The sequence below is a fragment of the Syngnathus scovelli genome, chromosome 18 (genome assembly GCF_024217435.2).
Source record: "Syngnathus scovelli strain Florida chromosome 18, RoL_Ssco_1.2, whole genome shotgun sequence".
Lineage (NCBI taxonomy): Eukaryota > Metazoa > Chordata > Actinopteri > Syngnathiformes > Syngnathidae > Syngnathus > Syngnathus scovelli.
Genome location: NC_090864.1, coordinates 8,922,531 through 8,943,922, shown reverse-complemented (window position 1 = coordinate 8,943,922; position 21,392 = coordinate 8,922,531). Strand labels below are relative to the sequence as shown.

At 41.1% G+C, this 21,392-nt stretch overlaps 1 protein-coding gene and 1 long non-coding RNA gene across 3 annotated transcripts in view; both read left to right on the top strand.

Annotated features, from left to right (window-relative positions):
• The window catches only part of kcnh2b (potassium voltage-gated channel, subfamily H (eag-related), member 2b), a 79,617-nt gene that overhangs the window by 19,708 nt on the left and 38,517 nt on the right, over positions 1 to 21,392 (top strand). The window lies entirely within an intron of this gene.
• LOC125986158 (uncharacterized) lies at positions 6,817 to 9,828 on the top strand. Its single transcript, XR_007487553.2, has 2 exons — positions 6,817 to 8,624; positions 9,327 to 9,828. It is a non-coding gene; the product is annotated as an uncharacterized lncRNA (long non-coding RNA).

Here is a 21,392-nt window from a genome sequence, read left to right as displayed (position 1 = left end):
GCATCCAATCAGATTGCTACTATGCTTCTCACTAAATGTAATTGGAATTATTTTCATTTATTTCAATTTATTAACTAACATTAAAATTCTTTTTCATGCCTTTTCGCGATAGTATTTTTCCAAATGTCTAGTTTTCCATTTCCCCCTTTTGTCTATTGCTGCACTTTCATTTTGTTTACATAACAGACAGACAAGTCCCTAATCTTGCTGATATTATTACGACATAACTAAGTCATGTGTAAACACGGGGAAAATGTGGGGGTCTGTTCAAACCCCGTCCAAACCAGACAGGACCCCGGTCAGATTAAGGTCTTTACAGTAGAATGCGGCTTTATCTCAGCATCCACTATGCAGTCTCATTTCCTCTGACATCAGATAACACAATTATTATGTGAATTAGAACATGTCCTGATTACTTGCACATTACGGGGCTCTCTGTACAGTCTGGAGAGATTGCGCCGATACAATCTTGAGAAAAAAAAAAAAATGTACAAGTCAGTAAAGTGTGCGCCGGAGGTTCCTAAAAAGAAAAAGGCGGAACAATCAAGACATCAGCTTGTTGCTTCATGGTATCACATTATCATTAATTCAAGTGGGAGCCTGGAGGCGTGAAACACAAACAAGCTACTTCACTCGGTGATATATTAAACATCTAATTGGGAGAAAAAAAAAATGTTAGGGTACACGATTGAGAAGTTAACGGACTTTCCCGCTATCTTTTCGCTTACATAGTTATTCAGAAACAATTCATCCATAAAAGTAATTAAATTATTCTCTAATTGTATTATTACTGATTCTGGTAGCATATAATTAAAAAAAATCATGTGCTAGTGTTTCTCTTGTCCAAATTTGAAAAAAAAAAAAAAAGCAGTGACTGCTTTAATGCATTGACACAATTAATTTGCTTCATAAGTAAATTGATTATACATCTATTTAAGCTTTATTCAGACTGACAACAGTCAGAATGGATCAAATAGATCCCCCACCAGCCATCTTTGTATAGTTTGGCATAACAATTGGATTTTTTTTGTGGTTTAAGAACTCAGAAGACACCCACTTTAATTAATCGGGTTCCTCCATTCATTCTTATTGCCAGCTTTCCAATAGATTTCAGCATAATGGCTCCACACTGCAGTCCAGGGAGGGTGGGGAATCGGGTCAAGGGTCATTCATCAGTAACGGTGGGAATAATGTTCTTTGATTTGGAAGCTTTGAGTTTTTTTTTTATATGGTTCTCTGGTCTAGGTTTCAATGTCACTCTGATCATCGCTGCCCTTTCAGTGTTTCCCCCACAACACATGTTGTAATGCGGAATTGCAACTCGTGAACACATGCCCACCATTTGTCTCGCCCGCTTAGCCAAACCAAATTGGCAGATGCTTCGGTGGCTAAGTGTGTAATTCAAACTGTCTGTCCGTCAGGTGGCCATATCGCTTTTTAAATAAGCCCGAGCTGCTACCAAGGCCAATTCTAAATCTGGCCTTCTTTAATCCACCGCTTGAGAATCAATCAGCGGCAAGCTGCAACAAAGTCAACGACATGTTAAGTGTTTGTTTGTCTGCTTCGTTGCAGCTGTTTTGCGACAGCGGCCATCTTAGCGCACACAAAGGCTTACCGATCATATTCCTGTCATCACTCTTTATGAAATTTAAAAAAAAAACATGTTTTGTTGGAAGAGGGTAGCTGGGGTTGAATTCATTCCAGCGCTGTCTTTCCGAAGAAGCCCAGAGTCTCTTTTTGAAAAAAAAAACGTCTTTTTTTTCTGTCTTTCAACTATTTGAGTGTGAATAATGATGCTGCCTGGTCCTTCCGGACTGTCATCTCCAACCACCTTTAATTGGCCATTGGGAAGAGGCCATGTGAACAAAAAAAAAAAAAATAGATATCAAGGATACAAGAGCAAAATAGCTTTTGACTGGCAATTCCAAACCTCATAAGAAAGTTGAATGCTCTTCGGGATTCCCTAGTCGACGTTTAGTGTTCATCACAACCGGATTCAAAGCAACAGAGAGCGCGAGATTAATTACGATATTGAGCCCAGGCCCTTGAGCTGCTCTCACCCTGGCTGTGTTATATCGATAGGCTGATAGATGAAGGTGATGTGTCAAGGTCGTAAAAAGCACAGACAGCGCACGGCATTGAGCTGTTGTGCTCAATGCTGAGGAGTGAGCCACTGGAGCCAAAGGCTTCTTCTGCCTTGTGATTGCTCCCCTTTGCTTTTTACAACTCTTTCCTGAGCTGATACACGCAATGACGAAGCAGCAAATGTGATTTAGTTCAACTTTGGCAGATTTTTATACTGCAACTGGAACCTTGCTAACCAATTCAGGAGCACTTGATTAAATATTTTGGATGTAATATTTGCCCGCCACATCACGGCTCCTCTTTTGTGAATTAAATTAGCTTTTGTTGCTAAATGTTTTACCATAACGTCAATGCTAATTGGCAGACTTTTGTTAATTCTTTGTTTCAATATTATGCTCTGTAAGTAAATCAAATTTGTTTTGTTTTTTTCGATTTCATAGTACTTAACCTAGGAGTGACAAAAGCAGCTTGAAACTTGCACACCTTGCATCTTTTAATTTCCAACAACTCCAGGTATATAATTGCGCAATACCAGCATGGAGGTTTTTTTTGCTGCCTCTTCTTCCTCTCTTACCGGCGCATTAAAACTTGACAGAGCATTCGATACACACTTGAAAAGCCAGCTGTCCAATTTGCTCCACTCAGTCTGAGGTCTCTGAAGTGCTGTTCTTTCCAATCCTCTCGCCACCATTTAAATGGCGCTGAAAGCTGACGCGGCGGTCTCGTTTGACTGTCATGACATCGGTGGGGCACGTGTGATTTTTCCACATAATGAGACGGTCCCGACCGCCAACGTCTCCACGCTGGGCTGCTCTCAAAGGCTCAGCGAGATTGCAGCGACTCAACGAGTCACCCATTAAATTAAAGTTGTAGCGAATCTCGAGGTTTAGCAACAAGTGCGAGGACTTTGACAGCATTCATCATTGGATTGCAATTGGCTTCCATGTTTTCTCACATGGTCTGAGACTTTTTGCCAGCGCAGTAGCACCTTTTGTGTGAGCGGTGTAATTGAATTTGTTTCAGCACAAATCATCTCGGCAAATAAATTGCCGCCGACGTGGCGGTTGAAGCCGATGTGTTTGTGCTGAGATGAGTAATTGAATGAACTATGGGCTCTTATTAGTGCCTCATAGTTGAGTGAGCGGGAATGATCACCATGAGCTTAAGTAGGAGCCATCAAGTTGTTAATGATTTGTACTTGATGACTTTGTCAGGCCTGGTTTTGAAAAGTACACAATGTAAAAAGTAATGTGATGCTGTCCAAAGATTATTACTCGACAAAAGATAGGTACAGTCGTTACCATTTATGTTTTGGGACTCTAATTTGATTGGTTATGGTTAATAGAGCAAATTCTGTCGAAATGTATTTGCGGAATATATAGCTTTGGCAGTCAGCCACTCGTCATCTAGTTTGACTCTGTCCTTGGTGCTGAAGTCACTGAACTCTCCTGTCTCCATCTATCCATCTGTGAACTCCAGTGACCTTTCTTTCTTCGGCGTTCCAGCTCACGTCTAAATATCACAGACAATTTCTGAGAGACATTTGTTGTCCGATGAGTACTACGAGTGATTTTCAAAGAAAGCCGCGGGACATTGGTTTTTTTTTCGGAGTGAAAAAAAAAAAAGAAATTAAGCCTCCGACTGTGAAATAATGGTCAAATTTAGTCATTCAGATTACATTCACACTTTTTACCTACTGCTGTTTGACTTTCTTAAACATAATCATCCACTTTCTAATTTACCACCCCCTGGTGTGTCTATCCTTTCCTCTCTATCTCATTTACTTTGCCTCCTTTCAAGATAACTCTGCCAAGCTCTTACCCCCCCCTTCCCATTACGTCAGTGGAACATTCTGACCAACTATGGTCAGCTTTCAGGTTTTTTCCATCCAGCCATCGAATCTACCTAATGGCATGAAACACCATTAGCGGCTCATTATGCAAAGACATGACATGAAACCAATTCAAGGTTATCCAAGATACACATGCCACTTAACCCGAGGGTTGTTTGTGTGTGTGCGTGGGAGAGAAAAGGCCAAGATGACTTTCATTCACACATTTTGAAGTTCTCTTCTTTCGCCCTGAAGTGAAGAGGAGGTGGATGGACCGTCTTACATCAAACTTGATGGAGCAATAAATAAGACCTGCTGGGTCATTGGTTAGGTAGTGGTTCACATAGCAAACTTTCATGCAGCTAGCATGGGCTCATTTACCACTCCATGCTTTTCACAATTTCCCCCCAGGATTAACTGATCATTGGTCCAAGGTGTCTAACTTGTGTCCTCTAAGGCCGAGAAAAAAAAATCGAAGGTGTCCAATGGTTCATAGCAGCTCCTTCGCAGGCTTTGTTTAAACCTGATGTTTCACTGACTCTATTTTAATAAGGTCTGATGTTGCTAGGCAACATAGAGACTTTGCTGCGGTGCTGCACAACACTTGTAAATTACCGCCCTTATTTTTTTTTTATTACTTGAGAGGGTGAAAACTTTTCTGTCTTGTCAGATCATTTGTCCGGAGTGTTCTGATGAAACATTAGCCGTGTCAATCTGTCAACCTCGCGACTCATTGCTCCATCCTGTCCTCGTTTATGTTCCACCCTTCTACGTCCCGCTCACACCAATCCCAATGGACTTTTTCGGAAAGAGATGGATGTGGAGCCAGTGGCTTGTTTATTTCTGCATTATTCTACGTTATGGTTTAGTCCAGAAGTGTGTGTTTTGCTTTTATATGTGTGTATGCGCCGATCCATGACAGCAAAATGCTGACTGCACAGTTCTGTACCCCTGACTCGGGACTCAACTAATGGACGGCCGCCTCAAGGCTGTCTCTGTGATTGCACCTCAGTACCGGACACCCGTCAGAGTTTGTATCCTTGTATCACTTCAGGGCCCAAACAGTCTCTGGCAATGTTTGCCAAGTGACAGGTTGGCACATAATCAGGGCTCGGTGATTGACAGTGTCAGAAAGAGTCCTGAAGGTCAATAAACAGCTTTTTCAATACCCCAACTAAAGCAGCCCCTCCCATGTGGTGTTCATATTATATATTATTTATTATCTCTGGGCTGTCATACCTGGAAGTTGGAAGCTACTGTTAGCAGGGTCTGCCTCGGTTTGTGCTATGAGAGAGCCAAACAATAAATGTAAATGTTTTTCTTTCCTCTCTTGTCTCCTTTTGAATTTAATTAGCCTTCTCACGAATGCCAATGACCACATTCGGAGAAAGTAAATAGACTTTCATTGTTATTTGCGGGTGTGTCTCGTTCTGCTAAAAATCTTTTATGAATCATAAACCAGAAAAGCATCCTCAGTTGGTCAATATTAGGATTCAGATTTGACCCACTGGCTATCTTTCTCATCTTTCTCCAAAATGCCCTTGAGCATGAAACTAAACACCTGGGATCTCTTTTTCAGGCTGGTGTCACGGTCAAATTCCAAATTTCTGCACTCTGCTGCCAGTAACAACAACAATTCAATGCTTCCAACTTAGAAGTGACTTTTTAGAAGTGACTTTTTGTGTCCCAGAATGACTTCAGCAACGTAATGGCTCACCACACAAAACACGACAGTTTCAGGACGATGAAAATATAGCAGGCTGCATAGGTCGTTATGAAACAATATAATATAGTATAAATATTGGAGCTGTGTTAAATAGCACAGTCATGTAGTGGTTATAAAATTATTATGAGAGAATCACCGCTGAAAAAGTATTAAATTACACATAGTTATATAATATTAAAGTGCACTCATCCTTCATTTGCATTTTTTTTTCTGCTGTTAATGAAATGTATCTAATTCCCACCTCCGCCCATAATTAGTGCAGGTGCTGCTAAGGGCGAGCGTCTCCTGAGCATAAATAAAATTGATCCCGAATGCTGATATTTACATAATTTTTCTCAGGAAGACAAGCTTGACGGCTTCACCTTGCTGCTTTTAATGGGCCAGATGTGAAGCTGTTAAATGGAATGGAATCACCACCTTATTAAGATTAACAACCCCCCACAACAACATTATAGTCCACGGATAGATGTTTGCAAAGAAGTCCTTCCTCTCGCATCTCTTTGCATTTCAAACCACACGACTCTATGCTGTGGGCAGCCACATGAAACTCCATCTGAGTATTCCATTTCCTTCGTGGTCTGGAGGAAGATGGCAAATAGCGTCGGGCCATTTGCTATCCAATACTAATACGATCATCAAGAGCAATACTCTGTGCTTATTGGATTGTAAAGCATCCATCGTGTAACATACACCGCAAAGTAACTATCCAGTGTCGGGCAGGCTAGTCCTTCTCAAAAATACTAACTTTGGAAGAAGAGATGCGTGACGTTTTTTGGTACGGTAAAATTTACTGTGGACACTAATCAAAGCAGGGATCTTGCGCAATGTCGGTGAAATGATAATGGATATATATATATACTGCAAGTAGTACTGTACGTTCTTGTCCTTGCAAATATGGCAGACACACACAAGCATGTGGCACACACACACGTTGTTCGTTTAGTCAGACAGCCTTCCCCTCCTTTTTATTCAATAGCAGCCTCTTACACTTATTTTCTCCCTCTCATCGTCCTCTCTTCTCGCTTCCAATTTGTCCCTCCTGCAGTGTGATGATGGTGTTCTTGTAGTTTTTTTTTTTTTTTTTGGAGTCCCAGCCCTACCACGTAGCAACCCCCTCCTCTCGGCAAATAAAGACAGCAGGAGGCAATGATGGTAGATGGCTGTCTTGCGGCTCTGCTGAGCCCCGTCGTCCCTTGCGAGAAAAATGAAAACAACCGTGTTAATATTTCCGACATGGAACATGATTCCTATCACAGATCATCCACTTCTATTTCCATTACAGTTACTGTAGCAGGTGACAGGCACGAAAAATAGATGTATAATGTTTGGTATATAAGAAAAAACATCTGTATTTTCATTATTGTGTTTGTGTGGTGCAGCTTTGTAAATTATGCAGCTAGTTCAAACCAATGAGCCAAACAAAAATGCCAGTTTCATTTTTCCTCGGTAAATGTTAAACTATGGTCGTGAGTGACGTGACAAATCGACCCTGAAACCATTAGCAGTGATTGATAATTATGCCATCAATAGTCAAGCATTTGATATTAGACCGACCTTCTAGACTGTTAATTACATGGTTTGTGACAACATGATTTACCCCGTCAGAAAGGTGCATGAACAAGGGAGGCACTGGAGAAGTTTTAGAGGTTATTATAGTCGAGGAGAAAGGACATTGAAGAATTAAAAAAAAAAAAATGGCTTACAGTCAGAATCTGAGATGTAAAGTGCAGATTTCTGGAAAGTATATTTAATTGAGATACTTTTAAAGGTTGCAGGGAATAAGGTGAAGATGGAATTGAAGTTACTTAGAAGTATTGACTTTAAACTTCACACAGAGGAGAGTAAGATATTAAAAAAGACAGTGAGAAAAGGCGTCCAGGGGATTGAAACGGACTCCCTTTAAACCAGTGACATTCAGTCTCAACGTCTCACTTTGTTTTATTTTATTTTATGCGGTTCTGAGGAAGAAGCACAGATTTCTAATTTTGAATAGAAAACTTAAAACACACAAAAAAAGGTGTGGGCATCATTGATTTTTAAAAAGACTGCCTGGTAACAGTCGCCATGACGATGCCTGGTTACCTTTTGTGTTCTCTTATAGGTGTTATATTTCCAATTATCTTTCCTTTTTTTTTTTTACTGCTTACATTGGCTACCAGCCAGGTAGCTTTTATTATAGGGTCAAATATTACATTTTAATGAAGTGTCTATTTTGGTGCTTTCTGTACACGCTAGCAAAAGTTGCAAACTTAACATGGACGTTTTTTTTTGTCTTTCGGCAGTCATTAAGCTAACCGCCGCTGACGGGAAAAACCTCCTGAACCTTCAATTAATTACAATGTGGCAGCATCCGTTTTGGAAACAATTGCACTCAATGATGACACATTACCTGTCCAGCTTGTACAAACGCCGCACAGTGTCACTACAATTGCTATCGTCCTTCATTTATCGACTGTTACAAAAGCACACACGCATCATTAGAGTGTAACTGGGATACCCAACAGTTAATCAAAGCTTGCTGGGAGTACGGGGGGGGGAGGGTTCACTCTGCTTAAAATAGCTCGCACCTTCCCCTTGGAAATGCTGAATAAAATCATTTGTCTCAGCACCATTTCAATTTACTCCTGCCAAAAAATTTTGTTCATGTCTGTTTTGGCTCCTCTGATATGCACATGGAATTCAGGTTTTAAATCAGCTTTGGGTGATGAGACCTTTAAAAAAAAAAAAAAAATGTGATCCAACTTCCTTTTATGGTTTCGTTTTCAGTAAGAGTGCAAGTTGCAGTTGCTTTGATTCAAAAGATCAAACCAGAGAGCAAAAGTGGGATCTCTGCTGACTACCTTCAACCAAAAACATGCCATATATATTCAAGTATATATTACCTATAGGTGTAAATGATCCATCCGGAATTTACCTCACCTTAATCCATAAAGGCTTGACCGCAACTGCCTTCCCTGACCCCGCACATGATGAACTGAATATGTATGTATGGATATATGTTTCTTTAATAACCCAAGAGCATCTTTGTCGAAATACGGTTAATCTCTGAAGTTGTCTTCCATCCCATTCAATTCAATATGTACCTCGCAGATGCACACATGTGGCAGCTTAGTAGCAGTTGGCGATGTTCAATGCGGTATCCCTCAGGGTTTGTGTTTTCTGAGCCAAAGCTGTCTCTGTTGAAACATAGCCTGATGTTGTTTTTAATCAATGGGACATAGTGGTGTGAAAATTGCCACAATGTTGGAATTCTTAATGATGCACAACAGGGGGGGGGGGGGGGGGATGTGTCATAACACCATGAAAATGTTTTGATTACTCATGCAGGCAATATTTTTTTTTGGCGCGTGTAGAAAGGCCTTGAAGCTTTTTCTGCCCTGAGGCTTTTTAGTTTGAGCACAGCGTAGTTAAAGTTTGTGCTACCCTGTTTGTCCTCTGTCAAATGTGAAATGGGAAGCATTAAGGTTTTGCAATGGCGCAGCTAGAGGGGGGGCCGTGGGGGGCATGCCCTCCCCTAAATAAGCTTGGACAGGTGCTAGGCCAGATTTTTTACTTTTGAGTAATTTATTTTCAACATTTCCACTACTCCTTGTAAGGAACAAATAATGAATCTTTATCAGCGTTTTCCCAAGAATTATTTGGGTTTGTAATTTCTATTTGTTTTGATTTGTTTTGCCCCCAAAGAAAACAATCCTAGCTCCGCCAGTGACGACAAGCAAGGCAAACATTTGAAGTTATGGGATTCCGCACCGCAGATCTTTCACCATCAAGAATCCAAAGTACATCACAGCCAAGGTGAACAGTCGCTATAATAATGCAACTCAGACGTTGAGGTCTCCGAGTTAATGGACTTTGCAAGCAGCTGCCTCAGCCCAACCGTGCATTACGACTCAAATAGGTTACAGTGACCCTTGCCTGAAAGCAACTCAAATGACCATGCCTCATATGCTGCCTCAGCTAGGAGAGGGGTCAAGTGGCCATCGATTGCAACACATGTAAAGACCAACGCTAATGCAACCAAAGAGAGGAGCTAGATGATTGAAACCTCACCGCTCGTCTTCGACCGCTTTTGGCCTTTCCATTCCATTTCCAGTCCAGGCACGGTGTTGTAGAATTCCAACTGAATTTGATTCTCATCAGTTTTGATGGGCTTCCACTAGATAGCTATAAAATTGTTTGACTATTGCGTCTGGTTTTTTTTTTGTTTTGTTTCTCCTTCCTTTCTTTCTGGCTTGCTCCAACGACTGTCTGTCAAAGGCATTACAACTCTCATCTGTATCAGTCAACTGCTTCTCCTCAACCATCCATCACTTAATCAGTCAACAGCGAAAATGTCAGTTGTCTAACTCCCGGTGAGATCCGGTCCTTAGACGCAAAATGGTGTTTCATCAAAACATTTGACTTGAGCCTTCTTAGAGACGGTTCGATTTTACAGTTTCATCTCTGCAGAACTGATCTTTACGCTTTCTCGCTGTAAAAATTGAGAACAGGTCGATATTCAGGGCTATCCTTTAAAGACGGTGTTGTTTGGAAATGAGCTGGGTCACGTTACACGGTGTCCTTTGACTATAGGGAATCAATGTCTATACATAAGCTTGAGTTAATCTTTTCAGTCTGGCTATTCACGGTTTGAAGGGAGATAATTAGCCAAGCATAAAGCGGGTCATATAAGGAATGACTTTGAGATTTAAGAAGCGGAACTATTTGCGCTGATTAATGAATTAATTTCTAATTCATTTTCAAACTTAATGTGAACTAATCTGGATTAAACCACCGTGCTAATATAGTGATGCCGCAACTACAGTTTGGCCAACTATCATTTTTCATATATTGTCTGCCAACCCGAGGATACCTTCATTACCTTCCCGTCGCGGCATGAGGTCTCACTCTATACGAAATTTAATGTTGCCTACCCCGGGCTGAGATTCTCACTGCCCATAATTGAATCAGTTGGGTATTGGGAGCATTGCTGTGTATATTGACTCCTTTTGGGTCCATCGCCATTCTTCCCTCACCCCCTAATTTCTCTCCTGGGTGTTATCGTCAGTATTATCTTGAAGAGCGAGGATGTAGCCGTTGTCTGTGAGGCTAATTTAAAGAAATCTTTGGTGGTGGTTCAAAGCTGCTGCTGCTGCTACCCTGCATAGTCACTCGTGCTTTTAATAATTGCTCACTCACCCACGCGCATTTAAAATCTGAATAATGAGCTCTGTTAATGTCCATCTTACGTGGCAATTACCCCATTCTATTATCTGGAAGCTTCCTATTCATGAGCATCACATATGGAAAAAATAATATACTAATGCAGAAACTTATGTTCAATCCAAAATCAAAATAAAAGGCAGTGGAGGTGACTAAAAAGGAGTTTATAGAAGGAACAAAATGGAGTGAGGGCAGACCAGACAGAAAGTAAATAAGCAGTAGCAGATGGTAGGACCGGGTGGGGTGATAGATGGAAGAGTTCAGCTGCCAAGGATGTTCTCAAGATGGGCAGAAAGAGAAAGTCATGGTCTTGGAAGCACAAGAAAACGACGAGAACGGTCTTCAATGTGGACACGATATAACACTAATAAAATATTACTTCACAGTCCACTAAATTTAGCCTAAAATTTGATTTAAATCAAATAATGGTCTTACAAAAGCATAATTGTCTGATTTTTGTGGGCCATTAGCAGATACATAAACACCAACTGCTTTTCCTTCTGGTCTTGACGAAAAAAACATTTTTAATACTCTGCGGCAAAACAAAACTGTATGATTTGACTCGAGGCGTTCCTTTTATTATGCTAACCTCGCCATAACAGTGATAACACACATAACTTTCCACTCTCTATTTTATTTCGAGACCACAACCGTGACCACACACAATGAGCGAAGATAATCCGGGCTTGGACATATACAATCCACACGGAGCCTGCCGATGTGTGTTTATGCCCCCGCTGACATCAAGAGAGGCCTCTGCAGGGAGAACCTCTAACTTATCGTATATGTTTTGGTGGAGCTCAGGAGAGCACTTAAAACGTTAAATCTCTAACATCTAACGGATCGCCGTAATGGAAACTTTCCGAGAGCATGGAAGGAATCGTATAGATGGTGTCATTTTATTATACAGCATGCATCTGTTGAAATGTATATACCAATTAGGTATCTTTTTTTATTTTTGCACCAATCAAAGTGGCTCAGCCTCATTAAATATCAACGTGTTCTTATTTTAATCGAATTGTTGCCGTCAATAGTCAGAGAGTTAATTACGTGATGTATTTTTTTCCGTGCGTAATTGGCGCTACGGCATAAAAAAGCGGGAATCGCTGAATGGCTAAACTTTAATGTCAGAGGTGCATTAGCCTTCATGTAATGAGCCATGGCGCTTATGCTCACTTTGAGTCTTAATTAGCAACGTGGTCTTTAGGCTTCGTTAAGACGGAATGACCCCCTTGAACTGACGGCTCAACGCTGCGTGATTTTTTTTAAACCATGCAAGCTCAGCCCAATTTTCACCTTTGAAGAACAAAAGTTAAAGACCATAAGCGTCTCTTGTCTTGGAGAAGACAGTAGGTACTATAAAGTCCAGATAAGTGGACTCAAAGACGTTTTCCAAATCAGGCATGTCTGACAGGTCTAAAAAAAGGTGAGGTGAAGGTGCTTGTGTTAGGCCCGAGGACTTTCTGTGTCTCTTTTGTTCTTTGCTTTGGTAGGCCTTCCATAATCCATAAAGTCTTTTTATCCCAGTGAAGCAGCCACTCGCTCATTTATCGGCTGCTCCCAAAGGCTGCGACCAATTCACGCCTCTGATTTAATTGTACAGTTCGGGATGACTGGCTTTCACCTTCAGCTTCCGCCAAGCTGAGCACAGCTCATCCCACATTCAGTCCAATCAGTCACCTTAAGGACAGGGAGGGGGGGAGGCTTCTCTATTGTTCATCGTGAATATGCCCTACCCGCTCAGGTCAAAGGGCAAAACAGGAGTGATTTTCCAGTCATGTTTTAATTATATAAAGATTTGAAATGATTCAAAAGAGATTTTCTAATTGTGAAGTTAAATTTCCCCCAAAAAATCCCCTTTTGTCAAGCAAGTGGTTAAGTAGGTCTTCTAGTCTCTTTGCTCTCTGAGAATATTTTAATGAAAATTGCCAAGTACAGCAGAAGAGCATTGAAATGATAACGGCTGAATATGGGAGTACGGTTTTTCTAAAAATCCCATTAAACCTTGTTTTCTAAATGTCACTGCGCAGTGTAAAAGATAAGAAACTGGAGGACAGCAAACGGAGTTCCCTGTTGCTGGATAATTGGTCATAGAAAAAAAAACAGCATCGGAGCGCCGTTTGCGATTTAATTATCTCAAATATGACAGTCATTAAAGTGGCTTTTCCTTTGTTCACCAAAACTGAATGTTCCCGCTCGCCTTTTATCGTCCGGTGTGTAAAATTGCCAAAGTGTAACTCTTTTGAACTTTATGTTATTGAGTGATGATGCAACATGACGGGAACACATGAAGGGAAACATTTCTGCCTACTGGCTGTGCGGTAATCTTGAATGTGTGTTGGTGACATGCATTTTTATTTTAAATCCGGATTTAATGAGGTGCTAGTGCACGGGCCGCAACTATTGGTGATTTTGAAGACATCATTAAGTGCAGCGTATACATGCGTGTTGTCGCTTTTGATACAATCTGTGGAGCGCCATAGTTTGCTACAAAGTTCTAAATGCCATATGTTAGCCTTGCAAGATATAAAGTAAATAAGTGGTCAAATACTGCTACATTTTAATATTTAAAATGGTTCTATCCAATTATGAAATATGAATACATTTGTGTATGTGGTATGTCAACATATTTGTCATTTCATATTCCTCACAATCAATCCCAGGTACTTATTTATATATTTTAATTATTTATTGTTATTTTTATCCTATTATTTTTATACTACTTTTTATTATTATTTATTATTTATTTCCCCCCCCCCCCAATATTTGTTATTATATTTTTCCTCCAATATTTCGGGTAAAATAATTGTCTGGGTGGTACTAAACCTAAGGAGCACGATTTAGAGGTGTGGGAAGAAGCATAATTATCGTTTAAGTGTATATAGAGGTTGTACAGTACGGTCTTTTATTATCGACGATATTTTTGCCCATTGTGAGCACTTAGAAAACCATAAAGCCGATTCCTTCGGAGACCCTTTGTCATTATTATGCAAATGATTGACTGTCAAACTCTGCAGTAAATAAATTGCATTGTAATTAGGATTGGGTTGTATTTGCATAATGGCCTCCTCACTCTGACCAGGGTTGGGTGAGACAAATGGATGGAGGTTGAAGTGCTCTTCTCTATAGCTACTGCTAAGGACGCATCAATGTTTTGACTTGAAGTGCAGTTGTGTTTTATCTCCGAGTGCTCTCTGCACTCCAGATTAAATCTGTGCAAACTGTTTTCAATTGCTTTGGGAAAAAGGACATTGGCCACCACGCAGCTGTCGGACGGAGAAGTTATTGCTTTGCAGTTTGCTCTCCGCTTGATATTACCAAACTGCTATCACACAGTTAACCGGTCAAATGCATTTTACACCTGCCATTAAGACAGCATGTTGGCTGCTTGATAAATGGCAATTGGTATTATTGAGCACTTGCAGTCTGTTGCATTTATTGCCCTCCATTTTTTTTTTTTTTTTTTTTTTGCCCAGGGCTACAAAAGCAGCTAGTATGAAGCACATAATGGGAAAACGAAGCTTCATGAAACAATTATGATTTTTGTTTTTCCCTCTAGATGGTGGTCTAGGTTTAAAGATAAACGCTAGTGCAATGGAATTGAGTAAATTTCTACTTGATACCAAAAATGAGAGTATATATTACAAGTGCTTCATGAAGCTTCATTTGCTGTTACATCACAGATTTTGTTCTCTGTCAAACTGTTTGCTTCTCTATTTTTACTCTGGCGTTAATGAATGTGTTTTTCTCAAGTTGTCTTGTTTTCTACACACGTTTGCTTTTTTTCCTGACACTTGGGTCGGCGGCAGGTACGGTGAGAGGAGAGCTGGCACTCCATCTACTGAGGAAAAATGCTGTTTCTAAAAGGTCACAGCTCAATACACCCGATAAATAATGGTGACATGCGTGTGCTTGTGCGTGAGCAGTCGTGCTGAGTCGAGGCCTTACGTCTTCATGCTGGGCCGGGGACAACGAGAATGTTTCCGCCGTTCAAGTGCCGTGCAGCATACGGAGTAAAAAAATAAATAAAAAATGGTGGGTGTCAAAAGTGCTCATGCGTTTGTAGTAATGCGGAGTTTCTTTTTTTAACGGAGAGAACATCCGGTCGTCTCATCACGACTGTCTTTGTGTTGTAATTTAAGGAAATGGTCTGTTGGTCTTGAGGGAAATTGGATTCGACCAGAACTGTCTCTTGGGAAATTTCCACCTTTCAAACTCTTACACCCTCTGCTTGACTTGATTAGCAGATACGTCTCCAGCAAGTTAAAACGATCATTTCCGTTTGGATGCCAGCGTGTGATGCATTCTTTCAATTTTAGCCTTACATTTTTTGTTTTTGTAACTTTCCAGAGCCTTTGAATCTCAGTCATCCATCTTTTGACATTGGTTTTGTTGCGTAATATCGTTATTGTTCATCTAAACATTCATAGATTTACATTCTACCTCCACCGGTAATTTAAAATAGATTAGCTCCACACGGATACACAGATTGTAAATTAAAACATGTTAGGTCTCCATTATTTTTGCGTCAGTGATTAGCTGCTGCTTGGGCAACTTCAATTTAAAGCGGGACCTCTTGTTCGCCCTTAAATGAAATCCCGGTGATTGACTTGCTGTTCTGCTCGTGTTTAAGTGCTCCGGGCCGTTTAAGTGGCTCAGTCAGGGAAGGAGCCTCGACGTGTGTTGTCAAATCCCACCTTGATGTCGGCGTGTTTACCGGCTGATGAAAAGTATTGATTCCGGGAGATAAGTGGGATTGTATTCGTGTCAGCTCTACATGAGTATTTGGCTTCCGCGTAGTGACGCGATGAATTTTGAAAGAGCAAATATTGATCTGGAATGACCTCTCCAGCAATAATACCGGATGTAGCCTGACTAATGGGAGCTAGTTTGCTTTGCATCGCTACACATACTTTATTTAAAGCCTTTAAAAGCCGATAGTTTTAGCTTAAGATGATCAAATCTTCTGCTTCTGTTCATCATTGAAGTCCAGCCAGGATTAATCGATGTGCTGACTGGCTACCAGTTCCATCAAGCCAAGCGCGACATGAATTAAGCATGGCCCTCAGAGGACAAGAGAGAGGGCGGAGGTTGAAGCTTGAGGGCCGGGAGGACTATCTGACAGGCTAAAGCAGATGTCAGGTTCTTTTCAAGATGATGATGATCCAAGTCACAACTGTAGGTTGCTGTTTTCCAAGGTTAAGGGCTTGCAGCTTAGGTGTGTGTGTTGGCGCTTATGTGCTGTCGGGGGTTCAAAGTTGCTGAAGCAAGGGACCGAGCGATACCTTGGGGTCACGCTGTCAGCCAGGCTAATGGAGAAGGCCGCACTTGGCCGCCCGCTGACTGACAGGTGCCATTCGAGGCCTCCGTCAAACGGGCAGCGGGTCGCCCACTGCCATCTTACTTACGTTGGCACACAGGGATCGCTCACTCGACTAATGCCGACACACACCCCCGGGCCCGTCACTCAATGTGAAGCGCAAGATGAGATCGGCGAAAAAGTACCTTGACTCATACAAGAGGGTCAAGTTGCGTCTTTGCAATCGGAGTCGTCATTATCTGGGCTATTTCATGCCGGTGACCTATGACCCTTGCGGCCTGGTTGGAAGAGCGGCCAAATAAGTAATGCGTCTTCACTACGGGTTCAATTTGCCCGGGATCTTCTGCCATCCAGGCTTCTGATACGCCCACCATGACTTTTGCACTCACCAGTGATGACAAAGAGCAAAAATATATTTTTGGGTGGAACTTAGAAGTGGGGGGAAGGTCGATGTGGAAAGAAGAACCACAAGTTGTCACCTTATCTAGCGAGTGGTATCGGGTGCCTGGTAAAAGATGCAGCAAGTGACAGAATGAGATCTGCTCAGTCAAGCAGGCCAATGAGCTGTTTGATTTAAGTAATTGGGGCCTCAGAGGGAAAGCAGGCTCATCACTTGGAACCAGAGCGGCTCACGACTCACACGGTTAAGCAAATGAACCTCAACACACTTCAAGTCTTTCTTTTTAGTCCTGCTTTTGACACGCTGGTGAACTCAGAAATTGTGTCTCGTTATTAGTTTGTCGTCAGAATGCAAAAACGGAAAATTATACGACGACTGACGGTATACAATGTTTCAAACTTGAAAATGACTTTTTATTGCTGAGTCAGCAGGACCCTTTCAAGTGTCATACTATTTGAAGTGCTGCAATATGCCGCAAGCCAAGACTAAAATGGGCAACGGGGAGGACTCATAAAATATTAGTAAGACTGCAGATATTTGTTTTTGCCTTTGCATCACTATGGTGGAATTTGACACGCAAAACTGTCATGGCTGACAACAAACAAGGAAGTAGCCAAACAAATTAACCGAGACAAATATGATGATGCAATTGTATTTAGAAATCATCATAAGCACCATAATTTTAAATTTAATTATAGCCTGTGACCTTGCAGTATGTCACTATCGGATATCCCTATAATTGATTATTCCATCGATTATTCCATAGATTAATTGAATAAATGTATTTTTATAATTAGTGTTTATTTGGTTTATTTTTTTAAGTTAGTTTTTTCACTAAAACACTTTTACTGCACCCCGAGGGATGAGTATAAAAAGTTGAAAACCAAATCCAATATTGCAGCAACAGAGAAATTAGAAACTTTGCTACCTTTTTATAAAACTATAAAAAAGGAACGCGGGATAGAGGCGGCCGAGAAACATTCCACAATAAAAGAAAGAGAAACTGCCGGCTGGCCCAAGAGGAGGCTGGAATGCAGAGACGAGAAAAAAGCAAGACCGTGACCGCATCTCATCTCAACGTTGCCGTCAGCCTGTAATTGCTTTGATTAAATTGCTCTCTCTGTATATACCTAGGGATAGTGTGAGTAGCGCTATCATTGACATTGTGATAATTGTTTAATTGCGCTGGGCTTGAGCTTCATCAAGACCTCACCCCATAATGGCCTCTTCCCTTCTCATCCCATTCGCCCGTCGACATTATTGTCGACCTTGTCAAGTCTGATGTGTTTTTAAAAGTTGAACGTCTAATTCGGGTCAGAGCCTAGCTTGAAAAGTTATCTCAGAGCTACACACACAGAGAGAGAGACGAAAGCTCTCTGGGAACGAATACATTAAAATAATGCTAAATCTCGGCCGGTTGTCAATATATCAGACTGCCGCAGGTCGCGCAGAGGTCACGAGCTCCGCCCCTTCCATCATTAGATATCTGAAAGCAGTCAGCCGTGCTCTCGTTAACACTTAATTAGACGCGATAACTCTTTCTGGATGACAGCAAAGTAGCTTTGTTATAAAATGGAGAAACAGTTTGATTTTATAATGAAAGATAAATATGTGTCTGTAAAATGATGATTTGAATAGATACAAAATGTGCCACAGGTTGCACTGACTGAAAGTCCCGACAGTTCGTTCGGGTTTGTGCCGGGCTGTGATCTACCGCAGCTGTTACATGTTTTAGAGGCTCCCAGAATAGAACAGTGACATTAACTCCAATGACAACGTGTCGCCCGCCGTTCATGAAGCGAGCGACGAGGGAATCCAAAAAGGAAGCTAGAGTCGGATGATTAGGAACGAAGAGCATTTAAGCAGAGATTATTATTTGTACATAAATCACGTGACGCTTAGATCTTCCTGTCAGGCCGCCCACAGAGTGCGTGTTGTTTAATATATTACCATAGCTGGGCGCGATAACCGATAATTAAAAGACATTTTTCACTTTGACAATTTCATATGTCGAGTCACGCCGTATTGGTTATGGATCATAGTTATGGATGGAAAGGAGTGGAAAATATACCAGGCTGGAGAAATATGGTGATGATGGAAACGTTCCAAGTGTTCTCTTAAGGAGGCTTTTAATCCAGAAGCGGACAAATCGGCAAATGGGAAAGGTTCGTACGCAAACGTCCTCCTGTGGCCATATTTCTAAAAGTGTACATCAGCAATGGAATGGAATGCAACCATCCAATTAATTTAAAGCTGTTACTCCTCAGGCGGAGGAACGCCGCTTTTTTAGTCATTTCTTATGTATGTGTACATTCAAGCAGATGTGGATTGATGTGACAGTCGACGCATCACTCGGGGTCGGAACTTACCTCAAGCTAAATAGGGGCCAAGCGGGGGTGGATGAAGGGTCGGAAAGAAGTCGCAGGATAAGATGAGGAGAACGCTAATAAGACAGTTTGGATGTGGATGGCAAAGGCAAGCATCTTTTTGAGGGTATGGAACATAGCAGCAGCAGCTGAGCTTCAGGCCGGCGTTGTTACTTTCTGGTATCTATCACACTGCCTATTAAACTATGGCTGGTGACAGACTACAATAAAGAGCCACACACACACATTGACAGTTCACTTTGGCTTTTAAAATGTCTGGCTAAGAAATGAGCAGGCAGGAAACTGCAGTTGTAAGCAGAGGTGTAACTTTGGGCTTTTATAGAATTTGTCATATGTCGTTCCCTGATGCCCGTCCAGAGGTCATGTTGAGGTCACTGAGCTCCATTTGTTGTCTGCCGTGTTGCTTGAGAATTAATTAGACTCGCATATACATGAAAAGGAGGTCGGTGTAAGGTGATGGACTTGCTTTTTCCGACAGAAACACCGGAGAGATTTTGAGATGTTACGTAATCACATCCAAACATGGAGGGAGGGAGGGAGGGAGGGAGTGGGCGAGAGGTGGTGAGGAGGGCAATACAGCATCCAGAATATTCTACTCCACAAAAACAAAAAAAGTGATATTGCTTGCCAATAAAATCATTTGAGATATCAAATCTTTCATATGCATTCTCAACCAAAACTTTTGGATATGTCGCCCTGGCTGGATTCTATGCAAATAGCTTAAGCCCCGCCTCCCACCTGTTCATTGACAATGCTGTTGTTTGATGACCTACAAATTTTCCATTCAAATAAGCTCATGCGGAATATTGTGAAGACACACACACACACACACTGCGTCTCCTATTATATTCCGATGCCGCGTCTGACCTAAAATCACACATTCAGCTATCACGTTGGCAAATTGCAAGCCGAGCATCTGCTGCTTGAAAAAGTAAAAATAAAAGCCTCCTCTCAAATAAATGTCCTTCCTACGAATACAAACAAATGCATTTCTACTCTCGTCAGTTGAATAATTCAGTGTCGCCGGTCACGCTTTGAGGAAAAACACATTTACGCTTTACAATTCCGCATTCAGCATGATGCATCTATTTCATTAGCCGAGTAAGGGCACAAAGAGCACGCTATTATAATATAATAACGCTGTTCCATTGTATGCTGTGATTTAGTTCACACAATAGGGTAAATGGTGTTAATTGCACCTCTCAGCCAGGTGCTACAATATGTCGGCTTTATTCCATGGTTGGTAATTCAAGATGTACACAATGGGACATAGAAGGGGATGAAGACATATCAAATGAATCCTCTCACTCATTATCCTCTCTTTAAATAACAAGGCTTTCACTATGGTTAATGGCGTTAAGTATCTCCAGTTCAATTAATCCCAAGATAGTCTTGGATGTTTTGATATTAAATCTATTTATAAATGGAGTTTCAATGTACTCCTAGTGTTTGATTGAATTAAAATTAAAAGGAATTACAAACTACAGACTAGTTAAGACTTTTTTTTTTTTTTTAAAGGCTTGACCGACTCGATTGTGAGTTGAGCCGAGCCATCTATGTTGTAAAGTGTTTGACACTTACTTGCTGTCTTTGGTGGGAGCATCTCGAGGGCGTGACTATTGATCCGTGTCATCTCAAGGACTTAGGGGCTTTGTAAAAGACCCTTGGGGTACTTCGAGCTATGCAATATTAATGTGTGTCCTTCTAAGTGTTTATTTAGGAGGTTGGTGAGAGTTATGGATGACCTTATTGGAGTAATAGCTGGACATATATTTGATTGAATTTAACAGGACTTGGCTGTATTTTATGTTATAGTGGTAATTAAAAATACTTGGTTGTCAGGAAAAGCCTACTGGAGCATCTGAACTTTGTTTAATCAGAGGCAGATTGAAATGGTGGCATGTGTGCTGTCTTAAATTTTAACTGAGTTTGAGTGTTATTGGATTTGGAACTAATTAGAGCACAATTTACACACCATTTTTTTTCTCTTGTTGAAATTAGCCCGCATTGATTGCAAGTAAGATTTTGTTTTATTAACTTTACGCCGCTTTGTTCCTTGAAGTACTTTTTTAATGGGTTAAAATGATGCCGAACGTTATCACAGAGTCTTGTAAAAACCTGACTTCCACTAACACCCCTCAGGAATTCAATTTTTTTTTTTTTACGGCAGTTGTCTTTCTATAAAGTTACCCAGGCCTAGGTGAACACAACTAGCTGGGCCCATTTTTTATTTAGGACATGTTCGCTCTGGGAACCCCCCCATCTGGCCCCTTGAATCAATCTTCCACTCTATTCAGCTGTATCATCATTACTTCTAATTTTCCACCAACTGAGTACAAGATGAAGCATTCGCTGTGTCACATGAAACACAAATACACAACATGGGAAAAGTGCATTACCATCCAGCTTCCAAATTGGCCACACAAACACACAGCACAAGA